Source organism: Dermochelys coriacea, chromosome 1, assembly GCF_009764565.3.
Source record: "Dermochelys coriacea isolate rDerCor1 chromosome 1, rDerCor1.pri.v4, whole genome shotgun sequence".
NCBI lineage: Eukaryota > Metazoa > Chordata > Testudines > Dermochelyidae > Dermochelys > Dermochelys coriacea.
Genome location: NC_050068.2, coordinates 335,137,960 through 335,164,911, shown reverse-complemented (window position 1 = coordinate 335,164,911; position 26,952 = coordinate 335,137,960). Strand labels below are relative to the sequence as shown.

Here is a 26,952-nt window from a genome sequence, read left to right as displayed (position 1 = left end):
TAGTGATTTTGGGTGCTCATTCGGAGTTGCTTTAAAGGGGCAGATTCAGACAATGCTGAACAACCATGCACCAAAAATCAGGCCCCTTTAAGGTGTCTCAAGCTGGACACTAAAAAATCAAGTCATTCAGAAATCACTAGTCACCTTTTAAAATCACGGCCCTTATTCATGTCAGCATGTAAATGTACAATAAAAAACATATGCCCCCGATGAATTATGAGGCTATGCAATTTTAGAAGTTGAGACAGATAAGCACATACCTATCTTGAAGACACAACACTAAGACCAAGGCCTTGGCATCTTCTGCAGCAAGCTTGACCTAATTTTTGCAGCAAGCCAGTGCAACAGTCAAGAATTCTGCAGCAGCATCAGATGCATTTTTAAAATCAGAGATTTTATTGAATTACACATGAAACCAACTGATACAAATCAGTAGAGTATTTCTTCTGTTGTCTATTTTGATATTCAATTTAATTTATTTTATGCTGCCACTAGTTTCAGTGTGCTTCAGAATTCCAAAACAAACTCAAAGTTGTATTGTAGAAGTTACAGGGGAAGTTGGAGTTTCTGGCACCTGGGTAGGCATTGTGGGGAGGCAGTTTTGGATTGTAGGATAATTCTTTAGTTGGATGGTTCTGCTAAAATGAGCAGCAATGAACAGGTCATCATTAGGTTTCAGTTAACACCACACTGAGATGAACAGAGGCAGTTCAAACCCCTCACGGCTGTTGTTTCAGGCTGTCTGCAGACTTAAGATATTAGTTTACATAGAGGGCTTATCTTTATTGTGGGGAGAAGTGCGATGGATCCATGCACATTTTTAGGGCAAGTCTACACTACAAAATTAACTTGACCTAAGTTACGTCTATGTACAGCCACTCCAATAATGAATTCGCTTTTGCATGTTCACACTGTGCTTCTTGTGTTGGCGGTGTCCCCCCTCACCAGGAACACTTGCACCAATTTAACTGTCAGTGTGGGGTACTGTGGGACAGCTTCTGAAAGGCAGCAACAGTCAATGTAAGCAATGCAGTATCTACACTGACACTGTGTCAAGCTAACTACATCGACCTAAGCACTCCGCCTCTTGCAGAATTGGAGTTATTAAGTCAGTGTAGTGGGCAAGTTACATTGGTGGAAGCTACATTTTAGTATAGACATTTACAGAGTTAGGTTGACATACGTTGCTTTACATCAACCTAACTCTGTAGTGTAGACCAGGACTAAGTGTTAATGCATTGTACCAGTGTAAAAAAGGGACTTACACAGTCAGTCAGTTTACTCTGGTTTGAAATGGAGGTAACTCACACTGGTACAAGTCACTTTTTACAACACTGACGTACATCTAGAATGATATCAAATTAACATGGCACACAAATGAAGTCAAAACTGACTAGCTGATAGGTCTCAAAATGTAATTGTAAATGGAAATTGTCATTGAGTGGGTGTGTTTCCACTGAAGTCCCACAGGGATTGGTTCTTGGCCCTATGCTATTTAATATTCTAACAATGACCCAGAAGAAAATAAAATCATCACTGATAAGTTTGCAGATGACACAAAAATTAGGAGAGTGGTCTGGTTTGCTCACTTATTCAGAGCAATCTAGTCCACCTGGTAAACTTGGTGCAAGCAAACAGTACAAGTTTTAATATGGCTAACTGTAAATGAATGTGTCTAGGAACAAAAGACTGTAGTTCATATTTACATGATGGGGGACTATCTGGGGAGGCAGTGACTCTGGAAAATATTTGGGGGTCGTGGTGGATAATCAGCTGAACATGAGCTCCCAGAGTGATGCTGTGGCCAAAAGAGCAAAGGCGATCCTGGAGTGCATAAACAGGGGAATCTTGAGTAGGAGTAGAAAGGTTATTATACCTCTATATTTGGCACTGGTGTATCTGCTACTAGAATACTGGGTGTAGTTCTGGTGTCCACAATTCAAGAAGAATGTTGATACATTGGAGATGGTTCACAGAAGAGCCATGAGAATGATTAAAGAATTAGAAAACGTGTTACAGTAAGACTCACGGAGCACAATCTATTTAGCTTAACAAAGCAAAGTTTAAGGGGTGACTTGATTACAGTCTAAAAAGCATCTACATCAAGAACAAATATTAAATAATGGACTCTTCAATCTAGCAGAGAAAGGTATAATATGATCCAATGACTAGAAGTTGAAGGAAAATTCAGCTTGGAAATAAGGTGTACATTTGTAGTCATGGGATTAATAACCATTGGACCAATTTATCCAGGATCCTGGTGGTCTTCCATCCTTGACAATTTTTAGATCAATATTGATTTTTTTCTCTAAAAGATCTGCTCTAGAAATTATTTTGGGGAAGTTCTATGGCCTGTGTTATTCAGGTCAGACTAGAGGATCACATAGATTCCAAGGCTGGAAGGGACCAATCAGTCTACACTTTCATTATTTGTACATATTGTAATACAATAAGTCTCAATCCTGACAGGGGCCAATGGGTGCTACTGCAGTATTAAATAATAATGTATTGAATATAGAATATTTTCTCTTCCCTTTTTTGTGCAACATCAGAACTACATTTCTAGCTGAGAACTTATTAAGTGTGGCTCTTTTTATCATTAATCTTACTACAGAAACTGAAATCAGGGAAATAAAACCTCATACCCGTCTTCTGGAATTGAGCTGTCTTTGGAGGGGGGGTTGGGAAGAGCGGGGGGAGGGCAGATAGCAGCCATAAAGCTGGGAACCTTCCCTTCAATTATGCAATAAATTAAAGGAAATGCCAATGGGATGGCAGACAACACAATGTAGCCGGAGCAGATGAGACAAGAAAATTCAGAAATAAAGACATTAGGTGAATATCTAGGCAGAGGTATGTTAACACTTCGGGAGGAGGAAGGAAGTATTAAGAGTGATTCCACCCACCGGTATTCACTCTTCAAATTGCAGGTTTGGTGTTAAAGGAATGTAAAACAGCCATTAGCTGTTTTCTAAAAGGGTTGGTCTTGAATTATAAGGGCTGGGGAAGCAGCTGAGTGAATGTCAGGTATAGTGTTTCTCTCAAGCTAATTTAATTTTCTATGTTATAGTTAGGCTTGAAAGGATTAGATTTTTTTTAATCAGTTAAAAAAAATCAGGAAATGTTGATTTCACCATATAGGCATAAAATATTTCCATCGATAATTAAAATTTACAGATAGGCAAAAAGTAAAATGCTGCTTGAGAACTTATTAGAATTTAATTTAAGCATATTTGTTTCATATATTTTGATATGTGATGTTGACAATTTGTGTTTTAACAGTCAAAGCTTTAATTTTTTGAATCTCAACATCTACTGTCATTAAATTATTGTCTAACCTGCCCCCACCATCATCTGAATTCCCCACAATTTCCTACAACTGTGAAAATTTAAAATTGATAAAAAACAAACAAAACTTTAAAAAACATATTTTTGTGCAACTGTGAAGGAAATAAAAAATTAAAAATGCATAAAACAAACTGATAGTGTTGAAATTATAAAAAAATTCAAATCAAATTCTGGTAAGTCTAATTGTAGTTCAGCATGGAATATTGTCTTATGTTATGATTAGAATAAAGAATATGGGTCCAGTTCTGCCCCACCTACCCCTTTCTCATCCTGAATAATATCTTTCTCAAGAGTATTAGTATTTAAATCAATCCTGCTACTCAAGTAGCGAGGCACTACTCCTTTTCATTATGGATCGCAGAAGCATGTCCACAGCGGTATTGTGCCCTTTTAAACACATTGCTTCCCAATACGCAGTTTACATTGTAACAAAACCAAAATATTTAGAAAACATTTTACTAGAAATTGCAGAAAACTCCTGACCAAAATAATGTTTTTACGTTATTTGTCCTTTACAAAAAAGGCCTTCTTTTGCTGCTCATTGCAAGGCACAAAACCCCAACACATTATAGTAAATATTGGGTCAAATTCTCTCTCTCATGCTGGGGCAACACCACCAGCTTTGACGGGGTTAAGTTGTTACAACTGAATGGTGATTGGTGGTCAATTCATGAAACAATCCTCTGCTTCATTCACCTTCCCCTCTTGTCTTTTGGCTTGTGCATCTCAGCTCTCCATTCACTAAAATGAAAATCAGTCCCTCTACAGAGGGTCAACATAACTCACTGGGCCACATGCAGGATCCACAGGGGATATAGTCTCTGAGACACCAGGTAGAGTTAGAGCATGGCTGTTTAGCTCAAATTACACACTAAACTCATGATTTTAGCTCTGCAGGTGTCCAATTCAACCCATGATGTTGGTCAAGATGACAGCCAACATACAAATAGAGATTGCAACAGGATCCCATTTAGCCACAGAAGGGTACATGGAATACATGCTTACCAGAGAATCACGCCAGCACCACTGGAGTTCCAACTGAGCCCTGAAAACAGGGCGTAAATGCAACATGGGCAGAATGCTGGCTCTCTCCATGGGATAAATTTCACTGTCAGCACCCTATAGCACCTGTATTTGCTTTGGTGATCACTTACTCATACAAATAGTCTCACTGACTTCCAAGTAAGAGTTCCATACTCATACTCAAGTCAGTGTTCCCCTAGCTCCCTCCTTCACCTCAGCCTCCATGCCCTATTCCATAAGCAGAAAATCTGCTTCTTATTTCTCAGCAGTGTTCATACTCACCTCTGACACACATGGTCAGGTGTCAAGAATCAGAAGGGTAGCTGTGTTAGTCTGGATCTGTAAAAGCGGCAGAGTGTCCTGTGGCACCTTATAGACTAACAGACATATTGGAGTATAAGCTTTCGTGGGTGAATACCCAATTGATCGGATGCATGGCAAGATGTATGCATGCATGCACCACTTTATAGACTGTGCCACACTTCTCACTTCATGGGCTCATTGGTCAGTGTCTGCAGGACATTGAACCAGGCTCACAACTGAATCAATGACACTTCTGCTGGTAAAAGCTTATCAAAGGATTTTATTCTGGGAAGATGAGAAAATACACAGGATCAGGATTCTGGCTGTAATGGAATCTTATCTTTTCAAAATTCAAAAAAGGCAATTCCCCCAAATGGATGATCCTTGTCAGAATACAAAGGTTACAGCAATGTCCTTGCCCCATGTGCTGTATGCTTCAGAGTCACCTTTGATTTTACCTTTTGAACCTAATGGCTGAATTAGAACTCACAAAACTGAAAACCTTACAATGAACTGAATTTCCTGTCACTAATCAGTGACTGAATGTGAAAGAAAACTAAAAGCGGTGTTAACCCCACACAGACTGCATTTGCAATGACTGCCAGAACAAGAATGATTTGGGAGGGGAGAGAGGATTGATCTAATGACTGCACAGTGCAGTAAAATTCATTAGAGCTTATATTTTTGATCTTTGTTTTATACTTTATGCAGTTCTCCAAGAACAAGATACTAATGACGATACTGCTAAACAGTTTAGTAAAATTATTTCCACCTTTAGTGACAGTTTAAAATAGATCTGATTTTTATTTCACCATGGAAGTTTATTTTTACCCTCAACTGACACTGCTTAATCACCCTCTTTTCACTCATTTTATTTCACGCTGCCAGGTATTTTTCACCCTAAAGTTTCAATCCCACAAATATTTAGGTTTGTGCTTAACTTTATGCCCATGAGTAGTTCCTTAGCTTCTAGGACCACTCATATGCTTAAAGTTAAGCATGTTATTTATTATTAAATGTACCAAGATTGAGCCCTCTTTGCATTAGGCACTGTACAAAGATAGTACACTAGGCACTGTACAAGACAGGCAATATCTGGGAGGTCCACAAAACAATAGCACAGAAAGGTGAAGTGACTTGCCCAAGGTCACAGAGTAGGTTCCCGGCAGATGGGAACAGAGCCCATGTCTCCTGAATTCTGGTCTAGTGCTTCCCAAGTGCTAAACAAACACATAAGCAAAAGTGTAAGGTGCAGAGCCCTTTTTCTAAAATCACCCCACCCTTTTCTGAGATCTTTCATTCTCCCCTGAGATCAACCAGTCCTTTATCAAAGCCTCATCCTACCCCAGAGAACTACTATTCCCCCGCCATACGTTCTCTCTGTTTCCAACACTACACTCTTATGTTAATCCACAGGAATAAGTGTTCTGTCGTACATATGTGTAACTCCCATTGTCCAGCTATGCAGGAACAAGGACAGAAGACACTGATTGTGGCTTAATTAGGCCACAACTTTATTCCTAAAATATCTGCGAGTACCTGGCAGGTAAAATTCTACAGTGCAGGTAATTCCATAATCATTTACATATACTGTGGAGGGAGGGAGGGAGGCTGTCAGTCCTCCCCCTTTACCCATCCTGATCCCCAGCCACCCTGCTGCTGGGACCTCAACCCCATCGAATGAGGGCTAAGGCCAGGGACTCTTGAACCATTTTTATAGCGTGGGTTCTGAGTCATTGAAACAACTGTAAATGATGTGTATGATGGAAACCACTTCAAACAGGGGGTGTGGCAGCACCCCCTAAGGATAAGGGGGATTATGAAGGATGAGGGCTTGGTGTGACATTACCAGAGAATAGTTATCAGTAGTTCACAGTCAGGCTGGAAGGGCATATCAAGTTGGGTCCCACAGAGATCAGTTCTGGGTCCGGTTCTGTTCAGTATCTTTATCAATGATTTAGATAATGGCATAGAGAGTACACTTATAAAGTTTGCAGATGATACCAAGCTGGGAGAGGTTGTAAGTGCACTGGAGAATAGAATTAAAATTCCAAATGATCTAGACAAACTGGAGAAATAGTCTGCAGAAAATAGGATGAAATTCAATAAGGACAAATGCAAAGTACTCCACTTAGGAAGGAACAATCAGTTGCACACATACAAAATGGGAAATGATTGCCTCAGAAGAAGTAATGCAGAAAGGGATCTGGGGGTCATACTGGGTCACAAGCTAAATGTGAGTGAGCAGTGTTGCAAAAAACACAAACATAATTTTGGGATGTATTAGCAGGTGTTGTAAGCAAGACATGAGAAGTAATAGTTCCACTGTACGCTGCACTGATAAGTCCTCAGATGGAGTATTGTGCCCAGTTCTGGGTGCCACATTTCAGGAAAGATGTGGCTAAACTGGAGAAGATCCAGAGAAGAGCAACAAAAAGGATTAAAGGTCTAGAAACCATGACCTATGAGGGAAGGTTAAACAAACCCAATTATTTCAGTCTGGAAAAGAGAAGACAGAGGGATGGCATACAACAATTTTCAGTCACATAAAAAGGTTGTTACAAAGATTGTTCTTGTTAACCTCTGAGGACGGGACAAGAAGCAATGGGCTTAAATTGCAGCCAGGGCAGTTTAGGTTGGACATTAGGAAAAACTTCCTAACTGTCAGGGCAATTAAGCACTGGAATAAATTGCGCAGGAAGGTTGTAGAATCTCCATCACTGGAGATTTTTAAGAACAGGTTGGACAAACCTGTCAGGGGTCTTCTAGATAATACTTAGTCCTGCCACGAGTGTGGGTGACTGGACTAAGATGACCTCTTGAGGTCCCTTCCAGTCCTGTGATTCTAGGATTACCTAAGGTACAATCTGGACTGATGGACTACTGTATCCTCTCAATTCCCTAACCTGGGGTGCCTTTTACTCTGCTTCATTGCGAGAGCAACCACTCCTGGTCTGCTCTCACACAGTCTCCAGCATGCAAGTCATTCCAGATATACTGTATGAATGCTCTGGCCAGCCACTCATGAGTTACATTATGGGACAAAAGTAACAAACTCCCAGTCCCAGACTTCCATCAAGAAATGTGCATCTTCTACCCTCCTGGACAACAAAAGCTCATAGAAAGCCCATCATTTATTACTAGAAAATGATGTGCACAAATTTTGTTATCCCAAATTGAGTTTCCCCCAAACATTTCAATCCAAACACACCGGTTTAGATAAAACAAATGTATTAACTACAGAAAGACAGATTTTAAGTGTCTACATGTAATGAGAAGCATAAGTCAGAACTGAAAGAAATAAAATGTAAAACGCAACCGACACCCAACCTAACAAGCTAAGTTAGCCAAGTTAGCTAACCAGCTAAGTGAATACAAAGCAAAGGTCGCCTTCACCGCATGTTCCAGCAGTCCCACCAGCTGAGCCTCTTTCAGTCAGAATCTGCCCCCTGCCCAGTGCAATGCTGCTTCCTTTGCTATTCATGTGTTGATGATTCCATGGATAGAGAGCAAGGAGGAGAAGATTGGGGGGCGGGGCGTCTGTCCTCTCCTCTTAAAGCCCTTTCTCTTGTGCAAGAATCATCCCCAACTGATGTTAAGAGAGTCTGCGTGGCCAGGAACTTTAACCAGCTTCTGTGTCAAAATGTAGATCTTTTGCCCACACCCTCACCTCTGCCAAAGAGTGGGCACCTAATCAGGTGATGATCTACTAGATCCCCTTGACTCCTGGCTGAGGCATTGGCTAGCCTTTTGTCTATGGGGAGCTTGTTTCTGACTGCCGTCCAGAACATGCTGGAGCAAGTCTTGGTAATATTATACAGTGGAATCTTATATCTTTATGCACAACGTTGCCACAAATAATGATTAGCAAATCATGAGTTTTCAAATGATACCCTACACAGTATGCTTTGTACAACATTTAACAATCTTGCAAAAGGGGTTCAGACCATCACAGTTGTCTCCTGCCATAAGAGGGCCCCCCACTATTCCTGCTCTTTTAAAGAAACCTCCTTTAAATCCTTTACCAATCCTTTTTATCTGATAACTATCCCTTCCCTGTGGAATACCTGCAATGGACATCCATTATGCTTACATAATGTGTTGCAGAATCAGTCTAATCCCCGTTTCATGTTCATCCCAACTAAGCCTCGACCCACTGTGGGGAAGGTGAAAAAACCCACCTTGCATCAGCCAATCTGGTGGTGAGGGAACAAATTCCTTCTCAGACCCTCACAAAAGGAGCAACGGCATGGAATGCCCACAGCAGATCATGACAAACCTGGCATTTAATTAAGAAGAGTGGGTGCTACTCTAGGTGATCCAGGTAAGAGGGCTTTTCCTGCACTAGCATGGACATAAAAGCCTCTCCTATCTTCTGGTTACCTTGCAGAGAGATGAATCAGCAACCTCACACTGACCTAGTATGAAGCAAGTCACTCTCTGGCTATATAGCTTGTAAAGGGGCCACACACCTTTTTGAACAAGCTGACAACAGCCCCAACTGCTTAATGTGCGGTGACATCATTCAAGTATACCAGACTGGTTAAAGCACATTAGCTGGATGTTTAATTGTGATTGTTTCAACACTGAATGACTAATGTTGAAATTTAAAATCATCATTGGGTTTCAGAGTTAACATTCTACTGAGATGAATGGAGTTAGTGCACACCAGTCAGGGCTATACCTTCATTTTGCCTTCCTGCAAACTCAAGAGAACAACTCTGAACTGACTCACATTAAGAAGGTCTTCCATCAGGAAGGCTAAAACTATGTATTTAAGTGAAACCACACATTCTGCAATAAACGAGTATATCTAAGGTGAGACCACAGATGGGTGCTCAGTATTGCTCAGTATCCCACAGCATATATTTTCAGCAGTCCAGTGACATGAGCCAAAACTTGTTTTCTCATGAACTGGAGATTTAGGGGTTCTTTTTAAGCAATGGATCATTTGTGTGATTTTTTTCTCTTTCCCCTTATGGTTTCAGGGGAAAAGAAAAAAAAAAGTCTCCCAGCATGTGCTATCTGGTCAGGAAGAATCTATGCCTCACTAGAGGGAGGAAAAACCAGGGAGTATCAGCAGATTCAGGTCCTTACTTTCCAGTCTGCTAGAATAATTAAAAGAAAGCATCATTCATTTTCCTCCATGCTCAGTTCTGATAGTTCACATGGTGAGAAGCAATTCTTGCCATATATAAACAATTATCTACAGTACATTTTACAATTAAACTTTACTGGCTAAAAGTGGCTTCATTTCTACCACCCACAGCGTAGAGGTCCAACATCAGAGCTTGTAAACCATTTTCCATCCTCTTCTAATGATGGTTTAACAACCACAAGAACTTTTCTGTTTAAATATGAAATATTTCTGTTTAAACATATAACCATCCCTAAAGTTTCAGAGGCTTTTGATAGTTTACAATGTCTCATCCGAAAGGCAGACATTCCTCACTATGTGAGCTCTTAGAGTTCTACACTGAACAGGACTGGCTTAGCTACAGATTGGAACCAAATTAACTGATTTATTTGTTGATATTTTTAATTGCAATTAGCAGCTTCTTTGATATAGTACATATGTTGGCAACAGGAGTCTCTGGTAATGCCTGGGTTCCCATCAACAGAGGATCCAGTTTAATTTGTCTAGGGGCCCCACTCTCATGGGCCCCAAACACTCTGAGGACCATTATTTAATATTAAACTGAGTAATGAATTTAATAAAGATCAATATGATGATTCACGTAAAAGATACAAAATTTACAAATAAAGTATTAAGGGCCACATTGAGAGAGTTCCAGCCACTATGTTTTATAAACCAGATTGCTATCACACAATGTTGGTCTTTGCCCACCGTTAGCGCTCAGTCTACATAAAAGAATGAGTTTGCTCCAAATGCCACCTAAAGAACTATTCAAGCAGTAGATATTTATGTTTTCAGTGCAAGAGGTCCCGGGCTCAATTCCCTACTGACAGCTTAGAGTTGTTGATTGTCAAAACTTGAACCCTATCACATTTATACAGGCTTACTTTATGGGAACAATATGGCCTCAAGATTATATAGAAAATCTCATTATAAAAGCAGGACTCCTCGCACATGATTGAAGAAAAAATAGGACACGTGGGAGAGAAGAAAGAAAGGGGAAAAAAAAACTAAATCCCAATTTCAACCCTATTCCAATGCAGAGGCCTGGAAAAGTAACCCAATTAAGTGACTCTGCCTTGCTATGTTATTAACATGGTTGATTGCGTTCTCCCAAATTTTAGAGAACATTTTTGGCCTATTTTCTTTACGGTAAATAGAGTTTTTCAAGCTAAAACACCCCATCAAGGCTGAATCCCCACTCTGGCACTTCAAATGTAGAAGGTGGGGGTCTGCAAGGATTCTAAAAATTAATACTTGCCACTCCACGCTTGTATGAAACTCCCAAGGTTACAGCTTTTCTCTGTTCTTGCCTTGGTAAGCGCTGCCACCACCCAAATGCAAAAAAAAAAAAAAAAAAAAAAAAAAAAAAAAAAAACAACCACCCCTTACACCCAGGAAGGAGCACTTGGGAATTCCTCCCTGTGGGGTACCCTCAAGCCCTTTCTCACACACCCTTCTGGGGAAGAGCTGAGAAAGAAAGGAAATTAGCTGTTGCCACCAGCTAATCAAACAGCATAGGCACAAACTTCTTAGGACACAAAACTCCAAATTCTGTTCTCAAAAAAGGTAAATTTTATTAAAAACAAAAAGAAAGAAAATACATCTGGAACTTAGGCTTTTGCTAGATTTTAAAAGCAATTCCAAAAATTAAGCACTCAAAATAGCTTTCTTGGGGGTTCATCTTAAAGGTTACAAGCAACCAAAAGCATCTGGGGTTAGCACAGAGGAGATCCACAAGCCAAAATAAAAAAATAAATAAACCTGATCGCATCTACCAAACATTCCCTGTCCAATTGATTTCTTACATTCCCTGTTCAAACCCTACACAGCATTCCTGCATATAGCATTGCTGCTCTATGTCCCTGCAGCCCAGGGAGAACAGACAAAGGGAAAGTTCCCTCTCCCCCCATTTAAAAAAAAAAAATCTAGCCTTCCCATTGGCTCTTTTGGTCAGGTGCCCACCTTTTTTCTTTACCTGGGGGATTTTTTAACCCTTTACAGGCAAAGCAAATAGAGAACAGCTACCAAGTGGGATTTTACAGCTCACTGGCTGGTTGTCCATCAAAGGGAGTTATCCCCCTTCATTTATCACACACCCAGTCATGATTACCAAACCATTACTGCAGAAGACTGTCCTTTTTTTTGCCAAGATTAGTTCCTTCCCCATCAGTCCATAAAAGCAGTTTTTTAAACCACACTTATTTATCTCAAGGTACAAAATATCTGTAACTCAAGGCATGCCCTAAAATGATGGAATTTGGTGTAAGGATACAATTTGTAGTAAGTATTTTATTAATATAAAAAAAATTCATTACCTTCCAGTGACAATTTCTTACAATTTGTTAACTTCCCATAATTGGTTTTGCATCTCAAGGACTTGTTGGATAAATGATTTTGCCTTTAACATCTTGCAAAAAGAAAAATGATGGTGCTGTTGCATTAGACTGGTTTTAGAATATACTATCTACTGAGAGACTATTACTATACGAATATTCCCAGTGGTATTGGTTTCTAACCTATTCAGACACTTACCAATAACTGCACTTAAGGGGCCTGCAATTCTTACTACCCATAATGAGACTGAGGTTTGACTTTAGCTCAATTTTTTTCAAGTTCAAAGACAGTGTGGAGTTCAGTTTGAGTGTTGTGTGATGGCTCATGTAAAACCAACAGTCCCATCCCTAATTCTGAAGCAAAATTACTATCAGCTTTTTTAGCTGCTTAGCAATGTCTTGTACAGTACTGAATGCATTGTCAGCACTTCAGACATAAAACTAATAAGCAGAGCTACTGTACCAATGATATGTTCCAGACCCTACAGTATACTTTCTTCCCCTACTATACTGGTTTCCCCTGCCCCTCAAACTGAACCAAAAAAGTGCAGTTCATAGCTTTGACACAACTCATGATTATAGCCAATGACCAACACACAGAACCCATAAGGCCATTTGTACACTGTGTCACTAATTTATACAATATAGATTGCACTGTGGCTAGTCAGGTGTGGAGGGCTTTTGTCCATGCTCCTCAAACAACAACAGAACCAAATATATAACTAGCTTAATATGCTTCTTTCATGTCTTTTACTTACTTCCTTTGCTGCTCTTCAAATGCTTCGCTCTTCATTAAACAAGGTAGCAAATTTTTTGTTGATTGACAGCTCTGGAGTCTGAAGTGCTCGGTTTCTTCATAGAACATGTGTGTTTAACATGGGTTATAACTGTGTAAGCTTCCATATGCTCCTCAACCCTGACCTAGAGTGAGCTAGTGGCAATAAGGGTAGTTCAGCATCCATATGCATGCAGCCCTTGTCCCCTTAATAAGATAGCCAACAACAATGCCAATTATTGCATTTTTTCTGGATTGTTTTGTTTTACAGAATTCTGCTCATGAGGAACTAGACTGAGACTATCAATGCATTCACATGGGCCAGCAACTGATCATAGTTCCTGGCCTGGTCTAAACACAAACCACACACAAATGTAAAATACTGATGATTCTTTATCAACTTTCTTATCCAGGGTTTCTCAACCTTTTCTTTAACCTGTCACCTCACATTCATCGATTTACACCCAGTTCTTCAAAGACGTATCCAAAACTCTGTCCAAATTTAACCAAACTCCTATATTCAAAGTGCAACTCATCTGAAATCTTTTTTGTTTCCTACCTTCAAGCAAAAACAGTGTTAGATAATGGAGGGCATCTCTACACTGCCCTGAAATTCAGATTACAGGGATAAGATTAGCAGTGCACACCAAAGTGCTGCAGTGTAACTCCCCTAGTGGACGCTGCTGGTGTGAACTAAAAGGTTCCTTGTTCACATTAATGCAGTCCTCTAGCATTATTACATTAGTGTAAACTCGAAACCTTTTAGTCTGCACCCACAGAATCCACCCTAGAGAATTACACCACAGCATTTGGTGTATGCTGCTATTCAACCCCCCGTAATCTAACTGTGGGTCAGTGTAGACAAGCCCTGTATCTCGCATGGTTTCCATGTAAAACTATTAATGGCTATGCTTGAAACTTGGTCTAAGTCTACTCTAAACATGGTCAAGTTTCACACACTGATAATCCCAAGTTGATAAAACATAGGTTGACAATGCCTGAATTTTTGGTTTAGAATAAATCCCACACATTGGGGTGATGGAGCAGGGTTTACACTTCTGAACTCATGAGTTAAGAAATGGTGCAAGTTATCATGCAGGTCTCCAAGCTGAAGTCTTCGTCAGAGTTTATGCTTGGTTTTTTAATGCATATGCAATATATTTAGGATGACCAGACAGCAAGTGTGAAAAATTGGGATGGGGCGGTGGGTAATAGGGGCCTAGATAAGACAAAACCCCAAATATCAGGACTGTCCCTATAAAATCAGGACATCTGGTCACTCTAAATATATTTATTTGTTCGGTGTGTGTGTGTTCTTGGTTTATATATGCATATGTATTGTGCACATTTAAAAATAGAGTGGGGACAATATGCTTAAAAATCCTACAAATAAAAAAGCCAAACCAAAACAGAAGCTATGTAAAACTCAGTAGGAAATCACAAAGCTAGCTTTCAACCTCATAGTCTTCTGTGCTCCAGCCAGGCTCTTTGCCAACTGGTCAGGGGTGAAGACATTTTAGACCGTGATTTTGAAGGGTGGTAACAGGTCTGTATCTATAATATATGTTCATCACTTGCACATCTGGTTCATATCTGTGTCCAGTTATAATGTAATTTGTTAGAGTCTTGAAATATTTTTCTTTTGTATTATTATATGTTAGTGTAGTGTACTGTGCCTGGAAGACATCCCACAGTTAACTGATACAACAAAAAGTGTCACAAACATTAGCAGAAAACAAATCAATATATAAATTAATCGAAGCAATATACTAAAGGTTGTTAACACAGACTGTTGAAATCTAGGGTGATTGTAGACAGAGATGTTTACACTGTAAGCCAGGTACAATTTATGGTATGGTACAGCAGTTAGTTGATATTAGTGGTAAAATTATATTTATTGGTTGTATGCAGTAGCACTTAGAGACCATAACTGGGCCCGAATGGCTGCAGATAATGCATCAATGTATTCAGCGGTCTCCTTCGGTATTTACATGTATATGTCATGCCACATCACTAGCTCTACATTGTAAAGGCAGCTTGATCTAGTGGATAGGGCATTAGAGTGGAATTCAAGACTCTGACACTCTACAAGGTCTACCACTGACCAGCTGTATGATCTTAGCAAATCGCTTCACCTCACTGTGTCTCCCTTTCCCCTTCCACTCTTGTCTAAATAGACTATAAGCTCTTCAGGGGCTCAAAGTGTCTCACCATGTGTACGTACACCAGTTAGTATAATAGTGCATGACCAATGCTGCACACTCCAATCTTTTAAATGGTGCTGTAGTTGCCCTCCTGTGACCCTAGCCCAGCTGACCCTGAAGAACCTGCCTCTGCTCTCGGCACCTCCAGCCCCAACAACAGGAACTGGTTCTTTCCCTCAATACCATCATACCATAGCAAAGGCTTAAGATACAACTGAGCCCTTAAGATATGATCAACTACCAACTAGAGAAAATCATTCTCACTTTAATCCAGTAGCTCAGGATCACTGTATGTGTTGGAATGAATCTGAATTCAGCAGTGACCATGAGATGGTTGAGTTCAGGATCCTCACAAAAGGAAGAAAGGAGAGTAACAAAATACAGACCCTGGACTTCAGAAAAGCAGACTGACTCCCTTGGGGAACTGATGGGCAAGATCCCCTGGGAGGCTAATCTGAGGAGGAAAGAAGTCCAGGAGAGCTGGTTGTATTTTAAAGAAGCCTTATTGAGGGTGCAGGAACAAACTATCCTGATATACAGAAAGAATAGCAAATACAACAGGCGACCAGCTTGTCTTAACAGTGAAATATGGGATGTATAAGTAGGGGCATAGCGAGCAGATCGAGGGACGTGATCGTTCCCCTCTATTCGACACTGGTGAGGCCTCATCTGGAGTACTGTGTCCAGTTTTGGGCCCCACACTACAAGAAGGATGTGGATAAATTGGAAAGAGTACAGCGAAGGGCAACAAAAATGATTAGGGGTCTAGAGCACATGACTTACGAGGAGAGGCTGAGGGAGCTGGGATTGTTTAGTCTGCAGAAGAGAAGAATGAGGGGGGATTTGATAGCTGCTTTCAACTACCTGAAAGGGGGTTTCAAAGAGGATGGCTCTAGACTGTTCTCAATGGTAGCAGATGACAGAACGAGGAGTAATGGTCTCAAGTTGCAATGGGGGAGGTTTAGATTGGATATTAGGAAAAACTTTTTCACTAAGAGGGTGGTGAAACACTGGAATGCGTTACCTAGGGAGGTGGTAGAATCTCCTTCCTTAGAGGTTTTAAGGTCAGGCTTGACAAAGCCCTGGCTAGGATGATTTAACTGGGACTTGGTCCTGCTTTGAGCAGGGGGTTGGACTAGATGACCTTCTGGGGTCCCTTCCAACCCTGATATTCTATGATTCTATGAAATCTTCGGTGAACATAAACACAAAAAGGAAACTTACAAGAAGTGGAAACTCGGACAGATGACTAGGGAGAAGTATAAACGTATTGCTTAAGCATACAGGGGTGTAATCAGGAAGGCCAAAACACAACTGGAGTTGCAACTAGCAAGGGATGTGAAGGTTAACAAGGGTTTCTACAGGTATGTTAGCAACAAAAAAAAGATCAGGGAAAGTGCGGGACACTTAATGAATGGGGGAGGGAACCTAATGACAGATGTGGAAAAAGCGGAAGTACTCAATTTTTTTCCCCCCTTGGTCTTCACAGACAAAATCAGCTTCCACACTGCTGTCCTGGGCAACACAGGATGGGGAAGAGGTGAGCAGCCCTCAGTGGTGAAAGAACAGGTTAAGCACTATTTAGAAAAGCTGGACATGCACAAGTCCATGGGTCCAGATCTAATGCATCCAAGGGTGCTGAGGAAATTGGCTGATGTGATTCCAGAGCCATTGGCCATTATCTTTGAAAACTTGTGGCGATCGGGGGAGATTCCAGACGACTGGAAAAAAGCAAATATAGTGCCCATCATTAAAAAAGGGAAGAAGGAGAAGCCGGGGAACTACAGACCAGTCAGCCTCACTTCAGTCCCTGGAAAAATCATGAAGCAGGTCCTCAAGGAAACCATTTTGAAGCATTTGGACAAGAGGAAGGTGATCAAGAACAGTCAACATGGATTCACCAAGGGCAAGTCATACCTGAATGACCAACCTGATTGCCTTCTATGATGAGATAACTGGCTCTGTGGATATGGGGAAAGCAGTGGACGGGATATATCTTGACTTTAGCAATTTTTTTGATACAGTCTCCCAAAGTATTCTTGCCAACAAGTGAAAAATGTATGGATTGGATGACTGGATTATAAAGTGGAGAGAAAGCTGGCTAGATTGTTGGGCTCAATGGGTAGTGATCAATGGCTCAATGTCTAGTTGTAGCCAGGATAAAGTGGAGTGCCCCAGGGGTTGGTCCTGGAGCCGGTTTTGTTCCACATCTTTATTAATGATCTGGATGATTGGATGGGTGGAACCCTGAGCAAGTTCACAGATTACACTAAACTGGGGGGAGAGGTAAATATGCTGGAGGATAAAGATAGGGTCCAGAGTGACCTAGATAAACTGGAGGACTGGGCCAAAAGAAGTCTGATGAGTTTCAACAAGGACAAGGGCAAAGTCCGGCACTTAGGACAGAAGAATCACAGGTACCACTACAGGCTGGGGACCGACTGGCTGAGCAGCAGTTCTGCAGAAAAGGACCTGGGGTTTACAGTGGATGAGAAGCTGGATATGAGTCAGCAGTGTGCCCCTGTTGCCCAGAAGGCTAAAGGCATATTGGGCTGCATTAGTAGGAGCATTGCCAGCAGATTGAGGGAAGTGATTTTTCCCCTCTATTCAGCACTGTTGAGGCCACACCTGGAGTAGTGCATCCAGTTTGGGAGCCCCACACTACAGAAAGGATGTGGACAAATTGGAGAGATTCCAGCAGAGGACAACAAAAATGATTAGGGGGCTGGGGCACATGACTTACGAGGAGATGTTGAGGGAACTGGGCTTATTTAGTGTGCAGAAGAGAAGGATGAGGGGGGATTTGATAGCAGCCTTCAACTACCTGAAGAGGAGTTCTAAAGAGGATGGAGCTTGGCTGTTCTCAGTGGTGGCAAATGACAGAACAAGGAGTAATGGTCTCAAGTTGCAGTGGGGGAGGTCTAGGTTGAATATTAGGAAGAACTGTTTCACTAAAAGGGTTGTGAAGCACTGGAATGGGTTACCTAGGGAGGTGGTGGAATCTCCATCTTTAGAGGTTTTTAAGGCCCAGCTTGACAAAGGCCTGGTTGGGATGATTTAGTTGGAGTTGGTCCTGCTTTGAGCAGGGGGTTGGACTAGAAGACCTTCCGAGGTCTCTTCCAACTCTAATCTTCTATGGTTCTATGAATCATTTTAAAGGCAACAAAAATATAAATAATAAAAAGACTAAGTGCAAAAAACAGAAGTAAGCCAAAGAAATTCAATGTCATTGACTGATAGAGATTCTAATTAAAACTGAATGTACTTAGCTGTAACTAGAGTCATATTAGCTAGTCCAGGTAAATTAACATATCAAATAGTTTAAAAAGCACAAACATTTTATGAGATTTTGGGTTGATTTCTGGAAGAATATGAACACAATTAACCAGTGGAGGATTAACACCTGGTCCCGTGAGGCTTGGTCCCAGGAGCTCCTCCAGTTTGGGAGCTCCCTCAGGAGTGCCAGAACCTGTGTAGAAGTGCGGGGTGGTACAGTGGTGTCAGAACCGTGATCTCACCCCTTGCTCCTCCCTTTCTCCCGAGGGCTCCGCCCCCTGGCCAGACCAGAAGCCACAGTAAAGCCGTGATAAGAGCCACCCAGGGAGCCCGGGGCCACTGTGGGGAGTTCTGGACCCCCCATCTGCCCTGGACAGGAGGCTGGGAGGCCTGAGCGCAGCACCCAGCCCATGTCCCACCCAGGGGAGGTGGAGGGTCCAGGGCTCCCCACAGAGGCCCTGGCTCGCTGGGCAGTTCTTACCATCACCCAGCTCCAGCTTTTGGCCTGGCCAGGGGGAGGGGTCTGGGGGAAGAGGAGGAGCAGGGAGGGGAGTCCTGTGGGTAAAGTGTGTTAAGGTCCACCACATCCCCCCCACAGGCCTGCTGGCACCAATTCCAGGCCCCAGGGCCTGACATTTGGGCGGTGCTCCACCTGCGCTGGCTGGGGTCCAGCAAGCTGCCGGGCGTGCTCTTCCAGCATGGCCAGGGCTTCCACATGCCCACCTGGTAGGGTTGCCAACTTTCTAAAATGTGCAAACCCGAAGACCCTTGCCCCGACCCCTGCCCCTTCCATTCCCTGAGACCACACCCAGTCCCGCCCCTTCTCCGAGGCCCCGACCCTTGCTCATTCCATCCCCCTCTCCCTCTGTCGCTCACTCTCCCCCACCCTCCCTCACTTTCACCAGGCTGGGGCAGGGGAGTTCGGGGGGGCAGAGTGCAGGGTCTGGGAGGGAGTTGGGGTGTGGGCTTTGGAAGGGGGTGCTGGGTGCAGGCTCTCGGCTGGGTTGGGGTGCAGGAGGGGGTCAGCACTTATCTTGGGCAACTCCCAAAAGCGACAGGCACATCTTTCTGGCAGCAGCTTCTAGGCAGGGCCAATGGGAGCTGTGGAGTTGTCACTCAGGGAGGGGGGGCAGTGCACGGAGACCTCTTTCCCCCCCCCCCGGGGTCCGCAGAGATATGCCAGCTGCTTCTGGGAGCAGTGAGGAGCAAGGGCTGGCAGGAAGCCTTTTAAATCACCTGGGCCCCTGGGCTATTGCCCCCTTCCCCTCCCTGTTGGGGAGGCCTGTCCCCCCACCAGAAAGAAGCTGGCACCACTAGCAGGGGCTGCACTTCACAGCAGAGGAGCTGATCACTTTATCAGCTCCTCTGTCAGGAAGTGCAGCCCCTGCTTTGCTGCACCTACCCTAGGCTATTATGCCCATGGTAAAAAGTTGGTGGCATGTCCCCTGTCTCCCCCCCCCCGACTACCAGCACCCCTGGTCTCCCTCGGGTGTGGCAGGCCCAAATGTTCTTTTCACCCAGAGCCCCAATAAATCTTAATCCACCTCTGTAATTAACTAACTCATCCCTGCACAAAGGGCCAGAACAAGATCTGTGAATCACTTATTTTTACATTTTGTTGTTGTATTATATTTATATAACACACTATATATATATATATATATATATATATATATATATATATATATATATATATATATATATATATATATATATATACACACACACACACACACACACACACACACAATATGATACAAAGTAAAAGTTGGAAAGTCTCTTCTTTCCAGTAAGTAGCATAATATATCTAAGCTTGACAGTCTCTCATTAATCCACCCTAAATTCCAACTTTCTCCTATATTTCAAAACATTCATACATTCTCAGAATGGTGTCCTTTAAGGAATTTATTGTTGTGGTGTCTATTCTGATTTCTAGACTGGGTGCCTGACATATACAGCCTTATAGCATCTTACATTCTGAGAGAACACAGCGATTTTTCCATTTACCAGAAAGCTGCCTGCATGTTTTTTCCTTCACTCACTGACACTGTATTGCCAGGAATGATGTCATCCTATTCCTATCATATCTCAGAATAACACTTTCCTAAAGTAAACCATAATCTCTTAAATCCACTGGACAGTGGCTGTCCAAACAGAACAGATATCTCTTTTTTTAATAAAACCCAGGTGATAAATTAAGTGCTTCTGATAAATGGGAGCCCCTGGTGCTACAGTCCTAATCCTCCCATGGAGAGAAATATTTGACCAGGCATAATGTTTCTTATGAGGGAGGCACAGTATCTTACACAAAGAAGCCAAGGCATGGAATTTAAGCAACCAATTCTTTGCATGGATATAGTGTAACCAATTATGAAAAGAATAATAAAGATAAGCAACTTTTTTTGTCTAGAAAAAATATGTAGGCCAGCATTTTTCAAAGTTGGATGCCTAAATCCATAATGAGGTACACATGTAGATGCAATTTTCAGAGGTGCTGAGCATTCACAATACTCACCTCCCCGGTGGATGTAAGGGCTTAACTTTAGGCAACTGACTTTGAAAATATTGGCTGCTGCAAATACATAAACTCAGAAATTGTCCCAATAAAAATATAAAAGAGTTATCATATAACTTTTGCTGTTATCTATTTATTTGTCTCTCTCAGTAATTATATGGCCCCTGTCACCATAATTTTGGAGCATCTTCCAAGTATTTAATGGCGTGTGTTTATGGTGTGAGCAGTGAGGGAAAACTAAGTTTTGCTTTGTGTTCCAAAGGTGGCAAGACCTGTGGTCATGATCGCTCTCAGAGTGAGTTCTCTAATCTAGTTGGAGCTCCAGTGAAAATTTTATGTCCTGAACTCCCACTAGTGGACAGTTTCATTGCTCCAGTGGTACTCTGATGTCCTGAGAGGCCATGTGCATGGAGGCAGTGGTGAATTAATGCACAGGTCCAGGGGCCCTGGCCAATTTGGAGGCCCCAGGAGCGCCGGAACCTGTGTAGAAGGAGGGGCCACCAGCACTAGAACTATGGCCCCGCCCCTGCTCCTCTTTCCTCTGGGATGCCACCCCCTGCTCCTCCTCTTTCCCCCATGGCCCTGCCCTCTAGCCAGGCCTGAAGCCAGAGCCAGACTAAGGAAGCCTACACTGCTGCAGGGAGACCTGAACGCTCCTCCTGCCCTGGGCAGGGGCCCAGGATGCCTAAGAGCAGCCCCCGGCCCATGTCTCCGCCCCTCAAGGCATGCTGCCCAGGGCTGATGGAGGAGCTGAGGCTCCCCACAGCAGTCCATGCTGCTTAGGAACCGGGGGCAGGGGAGAAGGTTGAGCAGGGGGCCGGGCCCCATGATGGGCAGGGCTAAGGGTTGTTGGGTTGTTTCTTGGCACAGCAAGATTATTAATAAAGGAAAACATGATTGGCTGTAAGCTGTTCCTCATGTGCTCATTGGGTCTTTCACTATAATAAATAATAATAATAATAATAATGAGGATACTGTAATTGGTTTGGAGGCTAAACCCTCTGAGACTATGGCTTTGTTAACAGTTAAACAATTGATAATCCCCAAATCCCATTTAGGCTACATCAGGATTTTCCATAAAATACATTTTCCTTACCATAATTTTTTTTTTTAAGGCTAAGAAATTGAAAAACACTTTACTATGTATGGGTTTATGTCAGGATTGGGATATATTCCATTTTCATCAAAATAATAGATCATGACAAATAATGGTTTTGCTAGTGTTTGGGAATGTAAAATTTGAAAGTGATGTAATTATTAGTAAAGTCAGAGTGATGCCCATATACAATGATCTCAGAGATTTAATGTATGAATTAAGAAGTGGGCTACAACTTGTTCTTACTCAGATGTTATGCCTTAGGTTTAAAAAAAAATTTCCTGACTTTAAATCCCTCATAAGATATCAACATTTTTAAATTTCCCACTTTGCATGCTTCTAGTTAGCCACTTTCTTGAACCACCCATCATCATACAAAACTGCTTTTGAAAATCTTAATGGTCTATCTGGCACAGAATCCATAATACATTATTGCTATTTCTTCAAACACCTACATCATTTCAAGGAGCTAGGCGACACAATTAGAATAAATATTTTACTAAAAATGCCCAAAGCTAAATAGCTTTGCACTATTCTTTCTACTTATGGCTTCCTACTGAATATTCTGAGTGTGCTGAAGATACCCTGCAAGACAGATCACAATGAAGGACAGTAGGTAATTTGCATTACTGATTTTAAGTAATTCTCAACAAAGATGGGCTTTCAAACAGAAAGCTTTGTTTAAAAAAAACCAAACAAATGTATCAAAATTTGGGACCCCAGTATTGCCAACCATGTTTTATTTAAAGCTCCCATTCTGATACTGAGAGATTGCATGAGAATCTCACTTTTTTCCTCTATAATTTTCTAGCTCCTGTGGTTTTGGGGAAAAAGCTTGAAAGCATGAAGCCACTTAACTGTAAAGGCTCAGAAACCAGAAGCGGTATACAAAGAACACAGACCTTTTTTTAATCTCCTGATTTTTAAACCAGTTTCATGATTTTGGGGGGCCTGACTCATTAAAGCAATGCTAGGGACATCAGCTTGGGATGTCTCCATTGAATCCTGGGTAAACTATGCACTTACCTTGACCTGGACCCACGTTTTTACCTTTTGCAAAAGAACACTATTATCTTCAACTTGGCAAGAAAGTAGACTGGGGAGAAATGTCCAGCATATTGGTACTTAATGTATCTCACTGCAAAAGAAGGCAAGCCACCACAGCTCCAGTTATGTTATGAAGTTGCTGTAATGGACTGTGCCTTTAATAGACCACACCAGGAAGTACAATTGGCTAGATCTTGGTGTGACACACGCTACATTTCTGTAAGTAATTGACTAATTACAGCAAGGTTCGCTTCTCACAAGTTCAGGGTAAAATTTACAAAACAAGGTCTGACACCATTATCTTAAATAATGGGCCTAATTTTCTGAAGTCACTCAGCACCTCTGAAAGTCAGGCCATTTTTACTGAGGTGCCTATATATGGATGTAAATGCCTCACTTTAGGAACCCCTGGTTTAAATATTGGCCTTAAGTTCCTTCATAGCTGACTATGAAAAAGAGTTGCGGATTAGGTTGCTCACCATCTAGAAATGGTTGTGGATGTAAAATAATTTAAGAATGTACTCTTGACCTCTACTTTAGAGTGTAAATCTGTGGTTCATTTATACTAAGTAACTAATCTCTTTATGTTCTTAACTTTCCCTTTGTGTAACTGTTCATCTTCACATGCATTTTCATCAGGAGCCCAAAAGGTATGATCCTTATTTGGTTTTGGCAGTTTGGTCATCTTTCCTAGTGGCTGAGAAAATACTAACAGACCTGGGGCTGACAGATGGTTATACTTTCCTGACAAATTATTAATTTGAATTCTGAAAATCCTCTCTTACTTATTACTTTTTCCAGTTAAATTTTAAAACTCCATTTATCAAAAAGAGTGATCACACATTGACTCTATCACCATACATCAAAGGTAATGTACTCATTTGCTCATTTCAAGTAAGAGAGTTAGCGACAAGTGAAGTGGTTCAGACAGAACAACCACTAAATGTAAGCTGTTATCCAAAATTTGAACTGTCCCACACACTTTTTTAAGTTCAGCTAGCTTCATCCCCACTTATATGCCTCAACCCAACCTCTAACATCTCTTCCTGAGAGCTGGTCAAAATTAATTTAAAAAAATTCCAAAACATTTTAAAGTTGTTTCCATTGCAGAGGATGGAAAACAGGATCCATTTTATGACAACTTTTCACAATTTTGGGGGGCTTTGATTAAATGAGAAATTTTGAAAGTAGTCCTGATAAATTGTTTTTTACAATTCTTTTCACAGCTAGTATTTAGGCAATTTTTTTTAAGTCAATAGTTTTTCTTCAATATTTTTAATTAAAAAAAAAGACCATTTTAAAATAAAAATATTGAAACATGCTGGCCATCTCTTCTCCTCCCACTTCATTGTTGATTCCTCCCTATACTTTAAGATGCAAGTCCAGCAGTTCCCTACTAGGAGTGGGTATATATAACAGGGCTTGCACCCACCTCTCACAAGTGCCCCCTTCTGATTGGGCATGTTTGCATTCTTTGGGTCTGGAGACCCCTTTCAGTGGTTCTTAGGCAGGTTTTCAGTGACTCGCCCTCCAGCCAAGTCACACTGTTTACACATTAGCCAGCACAAACCCCTTCTGGGGTACACGGTCTACAGGGCTTGTCTCTCTCCAGCCCTCCTTGGGCTTTAGTCTTTAAGTAGTCCAGCCCTGGTATGGGGCCATATCCCCAGAACTTCCTCCCTGGAGACACTATCTTTCTGTAGCCCTCCCCAGGCTCAGTCCTTACTCAGTCCCTAGCAGCCAACCAGGAGCTTCTCATTCCCCCGGTCCCTGTCAGCAGACTTAGCTATCTGTAGTCCTGCTGATCTTCTGGGCAGCCAGGCCTATAGTCCATTCTTCTCCTACCCCAAACAGCAACTAACTACAGCACTGTTCTGCAGCTCCTTTTATATGGCCCCCCTGGGCTGATTGGCTGCTTCTCTTGCAGCACTCTAGTCTGCTTGGAGGACCTCTCCACTGCTCCTTTCCTGGGATGGGTATGGCAGAACCCTGAGGCCTCCAGCAGGGGACCTTTGGGCCTAGGCCACCCCGTCATAGTGTACTATTCCCCTAGAGGGAAGGCATTTCACATTCTATAGTAATCAAAGGATTTCCAGTTTTAGGTTAAATATTATTAAAAACTCATCAAAGGGGTGTTTTGTTATTTTTTAAAAGCATGCAACAAAATCTCTCAATTTTTTAAGTCCCAAGTATCACTTCCAGATGCAAGAAAACCACTCATCCCTCTGAGGCTTCATCCCTGGAGGGTGAGAGTTTAATAAGGGGTCAATTTTCTATATAATCTTAAGGAAACAAAATCTATAAATGTAAACATGTTTTAAAACAAAAAATTAACCCGAGTTTGTTTAAAATTTAACACCAAAGTATCAGAAAAAATAAAAATCACAAACTGGAAGTGCTAATTAACCATTTGTTTTTTTCCCAATCTCTCTTCCAAAAAACTACAATTCTGCTTCCCCTCCCTCCCCCCCTTAGCCATATTCTGTATAAATGACAACACTCTGTTTATGGGAATATGGACCAGCCATAAAGATTGCAACAAATCCATGGTTATTCAGGTTCAATTTGGACCTTCATAGTGGCAGAGGAGTATAAATCAGTTCTGCAGCTCCAGAAGCACAGACTGCCACCAGGCTGCCTGAGCTCTAGGGTAAACACCATTAACAGATTAGTGCCTTTGACACACACAGCATGCACACACACAGGCACCACACACACAGTTAAGCAATTCTCATTTTACCCCATTGGAGAGAAGTGGTGCATGTACACTCAAATGTAATAAACTCATAAGAACATAAGAACAGCCATATGGAGTCAGATCAGTAGTCCATCTAGCTCAGCATCCCATCTTCTGACAGAGGCTGGTGCCAGATGCACCTGGGACTTGGTCCTGCTTTGAGCAGGGGGTTGGACTAGATGACCTTCTGGGGTCCCTTCCAACCCTGATATTCTATGATATTCTATGATTCTATGATTCTATGATTCTATGCTTCAGAGGAAGTGAACAGAACAGGACACTTCATCGAGAGATCCACTCCCTGTCACCCAGTCCCTTCTAGCAGTCAGAGGTTTAGGGACAGGTTGTGCCCCGACCATCTTGGCTAACTCAAAGTTCACTAAAAACAACGAGAAGTCCTTGTGGCACCTTAGAGACTCACAAATTGAAGTGGGTTATATCCAACGAAAGCTTCTGCCCAAATAAATTTGTTAGTCTCCAAGGTGCCACAAGGACTCCTCATTGTTTTTACTAATACAGACTAACACGAGTACCCCTCTGAAACCTGTCAAAGTTCACTATACACATAAACTGACTGGGTTTATGCTTACCCACAAAACATTCTGGGAACTGAATACTCTCTTCTGAACTAAACATATTACACTTTTTTTTCATGATAATAGTGAACACTTTCACGGCACTACCATCTTTAGTATACCTCCCAGATTGTGACATTTTCCATCTTTCTCTTTACTGTATGTAAAAATACAGAAATCGCTGAAAGAATCAAATCTCAAGAAGATATGCTGACTGTTCACTAACCTAGAGAAATCACACTCCAGAGAGCAGTTTTGGACTTAAATTTGATTCAGAAACAACAAAATCATTCACCTGACAACATGTATTTTACCCATGTAGAAACACAGATCATAGGACCAGAACAGGATTATCAATTCAGTGATATACATTTAAGTTGAATGCAGTGGACATGAATAAGCAAGAAGTGGTTTACAAAATAAAAGAATTCTATTTCAACTATTTCAGGAATATCTCCCTTTTCTCATATTATTATTGCTTTCTTTCCCAATAACCAGGGATTGGAGGTGGGTGACACCAAACATTATACAAATAATATGGAGTAGGCAAATTTCCTTTCATGTGGTATTATTATCAGAG

At 41.7% G+C, this 26,952-nt stretch overlaps 1 long non-coding RNA gene across 2 annotated transcripts in view; it reads right to left on the bottom strand.

The window, feature by feature from the left end:
* LOC119845846 overlaps nucleotides 1-24,919 on the bottom strand; it is an 80,168-nt gene extending 55,249 nt beyond the window's left edge. The window contains exon 1 of one of the 2 annotated variants that reach the window (XR_005289730.1): nucleotides 24,493-24,919. This is a non-coding gene — a long non-coding RNA (uncharacterized LOC119845846). The remainder of the gene's footprint in view (nucleotides 1-24,492) is intronic. The other variant, XR_006275863.1, reaches the window with a different exon arrangement.
* Between the last annotated feature and the right edge of the window lie 2,033 nt (nucleotides 24,920-26,952).